Source organism: Schistocerca piceifrons, chromosome 5 (assembly GCF_021461385.2).
Source record: "Schistocerca piceifrons isolate TAMUIC-IGC-003096 chromosome 5, iqSchPice1.1, whole genome shotgun sequence".
Lineage (NCBI taxonomy): Eukaryota > Metazoa > Arthropoda > Insecta > Orthoptera > Acrididae > Schistocerca > Schistocerca piceifrons.
Genome location: NC_060142.1, coordinates 203,845,434 through 203,852,998, shown reverse-complemented (window position 1 = coordinate 203,852,998; position 7,565 = coordinate 203,845,434).

Below are 7,565 nucleotides of genomic sequence, written 5' to 3'. Positions count from 1 at the left end.
GTGTTCGCTAGAGGATTGTGTAGAAATTTGAAGTAATTGGCCAACATATTTTAGATATTTTTGGCAACAACTTTTCACCTTTTTATATTATATACATATACGTCTCAAGTCAAATTACGAAATCTTTAATAGACAGTGATCTTTCTTTTGTCTTGAATGTTAAGTGTACTAAATTTCATCAAGTTCGGAATAAAACTGTAGATTTGTATGATTTACAAAGAAACGGACTATTTTCTTTAAATTAAGGGTGCTCGGAAATTCCTGTTACAAACTCGTAGGACCTGTAGAGGCTTGTGAGCACATAATATTTTGATTAGGAAACCATGTGCGGAAACGTACAGTTTCCGTTCTACGGCGGTTTCAGTCCAGATGTTTAACTCATCCACTTCTGCTTCAGGTACTGAATTAGACGTGACGTGGTACAATTATCAGGTAGTGATGCGAAAGGAAACATAATGAACCATTTTTTATCAGCTAAGCACATTTATTGGTATTAACACTTAAAGACTACGCTATATAGGTACAATAAGCTGGGTTCTTTTTGTTTTGGTGTAATGTAGACACGTAATGTTTAAGTGTTAATACAGAGAAATGTGCTTAAGTGATAAATGGATATTTGGTTGTATTACCTTTCCAATTGTTACCTGATAATTGTACTATGTCACACATAATTCAGTTTATCAAACAGAAGTAGATCAGTTAACTTCTGGACTGAAACCGTCGTAGAACGGAAGCAGTACGTTTCCAGACATGGGCTTCAATTCAAAATATTATGTACTCACTCCCCTCTACAAGACCTAGAAGTCTGTAATGGGAATTTCGTAGCACCCTGTATAGAGATAATTACATAGATAATATACAAAGTAGATTTAATTTCCAAGAAGCTAGAATGCAAATGATGAACTGGTTTACTCGTGTAATAGATTACCATCCATATGTAATTCTAATTGGAGTAGAAGTATTCACGGTATCATATATTGTCATTCCAGTGGCAACAAGGAAACCTCCACATTCCTCTGATTCTACTTCGGGATTTAAATCAAGTGGTAAAATTTTATCACAGAGAATAACAAAATGGATTAATCCGAAACATGCAACAAGACCTTCTGGACCACTCTCAGCAAATAAAAAAAGTGACTTCGTTAACTCGAGACAATTCAAAATCTAAGGAAACTGTCGCAGAAACTTAAAGATCAGAAGGCCGGTACAACTGGAATTAACAGAAATGTGATAGGTAAAATGATTTACTCAACTGATGAAGTAATTACAGTTGTTGTTGTTGTGGTCTTCAGTCCTGAGACTGGTTTGATGCAGCCCTCCATGCTACTCTATCCTATGCAAGCTTCTCCATCTCCCAGTACCTACTGCAACCTACATCCTTCTGAATCTGCTTAGTATATTCATCTCTTGGTCTCCCTCTACGATTTTTACCCTCCACGCTGCCCTCCAATACTAAATTGGTGATCCCTTGATGCCTCAGAACATGTCCTACCAACCGATCCCTTCTTCTGGTCAAGTTGTGCCACAAACTTCTCTTCTCCCCAATCCTATTCAGTACTTCCTCATTAGCTATGTGATCTACCCATCTAATCTTCAGCATTCTTCTGTAGCACCGCATTTCGAAAACTTCTATTCTCTTCTTGTCCAAACTATTTATCGTCCATGTTTCACTTCCATACATGGCTACACTCCATACAAATACTTTCAGAAACGACTTCCTGACACTTAAATCTATACTCGATATTAACAAATTTCTCTTCTGCAGAAATGCTTTCCTTGCCATTGCCAGTCTACATTTTATATCCTCTCTACTTCGACCATCATCAAGTTATTTTGCTCCCCAAATAGCAAAACTCATTTACTACTTTAAGCGTCTCATTTCCTAATCTAATTCCTTCAGCATCACCCGACTTAATTCGACTACATTCCATTATCCGTGTTTTGCTTTTGTTGATGTTCATCTTATAACCTCCTTTCAAGACACTGTCCATTCCGTTCAACTGCTCTTCCAAGTCCTTTGCTGTCTCTGACAGAATTACAATGTCATCGGCGAACCTCAAAGTTTTTAATTCTTCTCCATGGATTTTAATACCTACTCCGAATTTTTCTTTTGTTTCCTTCACTGCTAGCTCAATATACAGATTGAATAACGTCGGGGAGAGGCTACAACCCTGTCTCACTCCCTTCCCAACCACTGCTTCCCTTTCATGCCCCTCGACTCTTATAACTGTCATCTGGTTTCTGTACAAATTGTAACTAGCTTTTCGCTCCCTGTATTTTACCACTGCCACCTTCAGAATTTGAAAGTGAGTTTTCCAGTCAACATTGTCAAAAGCTTTCTCTAATTCTACAAATGCTAGAAACGTAGGTTTGCCTTTCCTTAATCTAGCTTCTAAGATAAGTCGTAGGGTCAGTATTGCTTCACGTGTTCCACCATTTCTATGGAATCCAAACTGATCCTCTCCGAGGTCAGCTCCTACTAGTTTTTCCATTCGTCTGTAAAGACGTTAGTATTTTGCAGCTGTGACTTATTAAACTGATAGTTCGGTAATTTTCACATCTGTCAATACCTGCTTTCTTTGGCATTGGAATTATTATATTCTTCTTGAAGTCTGAGGGTATTTCGCCTGTCTCATACATCTTGCTCACCAGATGGTAGAGTTTTGTAAGAACTGGCTCTCCCAAGGCTGTCAGTAGTTCTAATGAAATGTTGTCTACTCCCGGGGCCTTGTTTCGACTCAGGTCTTTCAGTGCTCTGCCAAACTCTTCACGCAGTATCATATCTCCCAATTCATCTTCATCTACATCCCCTTCCATTTCCATAATATTGTCCTCAAGTACATCGCCCTTGTATAGACCCTCTATATACTCCTTCCACCTTTCTGCTTTCCCTTCTTTGCTTAGAACTTGGTTTCCATCTGAGCTCTTGATGTTCATACAAGTGGTTCTCTTATCTCCAAAGGTCTCTTTAATTTTCCTGTAGGCAGTATCTATCTTACCCCTAGTGAGATAAGCCTCTACATCCTTACATTTGTCCTCTAGCCATCCCTGCTTAGCCATTTTGCACTTCATGTTGATCTCATTTTTGAGACGTTTGTATTCCTTTTTGCCTGCTTCATTTACTGCATTTTTATATTTTCTCCTTTCATCTATTAAATTCAATAGTTCTTCTGTTACCCAAGGATTTCTACTAGCCCTCGTCTTTTTACCTACTTGATCCTCTGCTGCCTTCATCCCTCAAAGCTACCCATTCTTCTTCTACTGTATTTCTTTCCCTCCTTGTCAATTGTTCCCTTATGCTGTACAACCTCTGCTTTAGTCAGTTTATCCAGGTCACATCTCCTTAAATTACCACCTTTTTGTAGTTTCTTCAGTTTTAATCTACAGTTCATAACCAATAGATTGTGGTCAGAGTCCACATCTGCCCCTGGAAATGTCTTACAATTTAAAACCTAGTTCCTAAATCTCTGTCTTACCATTATATAATCATCTGAAACCTGTCAGTATCTCCAGGCTTCTTCCATGTATACAACCTTCTGTTATGATTCATGAACCAAGTGTTAGCTATGATTAAGTTGTGCTCTGTGAAAAATTCTACCAGACGGCTTCCTCTTTCTTTTCTTTGCCCCAATCCATATTCACCTATTACGTTTCCTTCTCTCCCTTTTCCTACTGACGAATTCCAGTCACCCATGACTATTAAATTTTCGTCTCCCTTCACTATCTGAATAATTTTTTTTTATTTAATCATACATTTCTTCAATTTATTCGTCATCTGCAGAGCTAGTCGGCATATAAACTTGTACTACTGTGGTAGGCGTGGGCTTTGCATCTATCTTGGCCACAATAATGCGTTCACTATGCTGTTTGTAGTAGCTTACCCGCATTCCTATTTTCCTATTCATTATTAAGCCTACTCCTGCATTACCCCTATTTGATTTTGTGTTTATAGCCCTGTAGTCACCTGACCAGAAGTCTTGTTCCTCCTGCCACCGAACTTCACTAATTCCCACTATATCTAACTTTAACCTATCCATTTCCCTTTTTAAATTTTCTAACCTACCTGCCCGATTAAGGGATCTGACATTCCACGCTCCGATCCGTAGAACGCCAGTTTTCTTTCTCCCGATAATGACATCCTCTTGAGTAGTCCCCGCCCGGAGATCCGAATGGGGGACTATTTTACCTCCTGAATATTTTACCCAAGAGGACGCCATCATCATTTAACCATACAGTAAAGCTGCATGCCCTCGGGAAAAATTACGGCTGTAGTTTCCCCTTGCTTTCAGCCGTTCGCAGTACCACAACAGCAAGGCCGTTTTGGTTAATGTTACAAGGCCAGATCAGTCAATCATCCAGACTGTTGCCCCTGCAACTACTGAAAAGGCTGCTGCCCCTCTTCAGGAACCAGACGTTTGTCTGGCCTCTCAACAGATACCCCTGCGTTGTGGTTGTACCTACGGTACGGCTATCTGTATCGCTGAGGCACGCAAGCCTCCCCACCAACGACAAGGTCCATGGTTCATGTAATTACAGTATGAATGCAACATGAAATAAACTTGAGCATACAGGAAAATTTTTGCATGTACTCAGCGTAAGATCTTTCTGTTTTTTACAATGATATAAAAGTAATGGTAAAAAGAAGAAGGTAGCGGAGTGGTTTGCTTCGCTACCTTCGGTGCGGAAGGACCTGGGCTGGATTCCCGGTACCTCCTCAGACTCTTCCTCAGATAGTGAGGTTTCGAACGGGGTCCAATCAACCTGGTGAGGTCAGATGAGGAGCTGGTTGAATAGAGAAGCAGTGGCATCATAAGTATTCATCTACAGGATTCATCTACTGGAGTCATCTACTGGCAATAACGGAGGGAGGGACTGGATACAAGTCGATCACACGTCCAGCGGTCATACTCGCTCCTCGTCCTGCCTTGTAAGTAAGTAGCAATCAGCCCTTCGGAACAGGGCTAAGACCTAATCTTTGAGTGGTGTTTGTGTTTAAGTTTAGGGGCGAAAAAAAACATTTTTTCCAATAGCTATTCAGATATTAACACGACAGCGAAGGTGACAACTTGCCCCGTTGTTCACATTATCGTTCGAGGACTAACACCCGCTATGATTGTCGTAATTTATTGAATGGTTCAAATAGCTCTGAGCACTATGGGACTTAACTTCTGAGGTCATCAGTCCCCTAGAACTTAGAACTACTTAAACCTAACTAACCTAAGGACAGCACACACATCCATGGCCGAGGCAGGATTCGAACCTGCGACCGTAGCGGTCACGCAGTTCCAGACTGTAGCGCCTAGAACCGCTCGGCCACTCGGGCCGGCCGTAATATATTATTCCGCGCTTTATTATTCCAGTTCCATCCCTTCCGTAAACAAAATACAAGCAGTGAACTGCGGTTTAAAGCACTCTGTTTCAGAAGCGGAACTGTGACCTGACAAGAATGGCCGTAACAAAGTTGTGGCGATGTGGGCTCCCACCAAGGTCCCCGGCACAATGAGGGCGCAAAAACTGAAGGTACGAAACTAATACGGGTGAGGAATTAACCAGAGAGGTACGTGACTTCCCACACCTCTTGTGTTCCTGTCTTCTGCAAACGAGAAGAGGCCTTTCACTCGCTCCGCTACTGTAAACGCGCGCTGTTGTCATACTTTCATTCCGTCCAGGAGGCGTCTTAAAGAAACGGCTACTGCCGAATAGACGTCTTTGGCTAACATGCTAAACATGGCAACAGTGCACTTGGTTCACACAATTTCCCACGTGCAGAAGTCGCTCATTTCATCAGTGGATATCTGCCTTCTGCTTAGCTACAGAGTTGTAACATGTCAAAGTTGGGCGAGCGGACGATGAATCAGATATGATATTTGACCGGAGGCTTCCTTATTTTGGCCGCTTCTGCCGACTGAGGATTGAAACGAGACGTCACAGTAGAAGAATAAATCAGAAATGTTGTAGAGGATATGTATTTTATTATTCCCTCCAGCCAGTACTTCTGCTGCTCCATAGTTTCGGCTGGTACGATCTATTTTGTAAATGGAAAGAAAGAATTAGCTTCTTATGGATGAGTAATAACATTAAAGATGTCACAAGTGTCACACCACTTAATATGACTAATTTCCTGTCAGGGACCGCCTCATATAAAAGCTCTGTAGCTTATCTTAGAAATATAAACATCTGATTTTGGTGTTATACACAGATTGAACCAAAACTCCACCAACCAACTTTCAGAGGCAGTAATAAGGACCAGAACAAAAAGAAAGTTCACTAAACATGGGCTCTAAAATGCATACCTTAAGAGCTATGATTACTGTGAAACACATATGCATCTACAGCTACACCTACCTAGACACTCTGCAAGCAGCCATACAGTCATCTTCTTTTCTGTTCCACTCGTAAACGAGCGAGGAAAAAACGAATGTCTGTTCCCTCCGTATGAGACCTAATTTCTATATCTTATCCTCATTATTCTTACACGAAATGTATATCAGCAGCAGAAGAATAGTTCTGCAGTCATCTTCAAATGCTGACTGGTCCTCAAAATTTTCTCTGTGTGTTCTTTAGAAACAACGTCACCTCCCCTCCACGGATTCCCCTTTGAGTTCCCAAAGCCTCTCCGTATTACTTGCTTGTTGTTCAGACCTACAGGTAAGAAATCAAGCAGCCCGTCTCTGAATTGCTTCGATGTCTTTCTTTAATCCGACCTGGTGCTGATCCCAAACCCTCGAGCACGACTCAAGAATATGTCGCACTATAGTCGAGTTGCGTAAGAAGGTCTCTCACAGCTCACAGCGGTGTGCCAGTTTTCAATTACGAAGCGTTAAGGCCGTTTACAAAGACGTGACAACACTGAGCCGTTGCCATAGAGACATTTTCAAAATTAAGTTGCGTTATTGGTTGAGGCAGTCCAGCAAAGCGGTGGCATCCAGACCACTGCAACTGTCAGGGATCAGATTGCACCGACGCAACTACAGCATCTTATACACGGCCTCCTTTACAGATGAACCACATTTTTCCAGTAAAACGAAGTTGATTATTCACCCTCCCCACCATAATCCTCACATGATCATTCAATTTCATATCGCTTCTTCTGAAGAAGTGCTCATATATCTTAAGGTCATTTTAGAGCCCATGTATTCTAGGTTTCTTTTCTTGTTTTGGTCCACACTACCGCCTCTGAAGGTTTGTAGATGGTGGTCTGGTTCAAAATGGTTCAAATGGCTCTGAGCACTATGGGACTTAACTTCTAAGGTCATCAGTCCCCTAGAACTTAGAACTACTTAAACCTAATTAACCTAAGGACATCACACACATCCATGCCCGAGGCAGGATTCGAACCTGTGACCGTAGCGGTCGCGCGGTTCCAGACTGTAGCGCCTAGAACCGCTCAGCCACCCCGGCCGGCGATGGTGGTCTGGTCCACACTGTATAACAGAGATGTTGAAACAGTGGAACTAGTTAACGAAATAGCTGCTTTCACCTTCCACGTGACGGAGCTGAGGAAGAGCATTGACACAGCTTCCTATTTGAGTGTTTTGATGATGATCTTTCTTTTTATAGTCGCA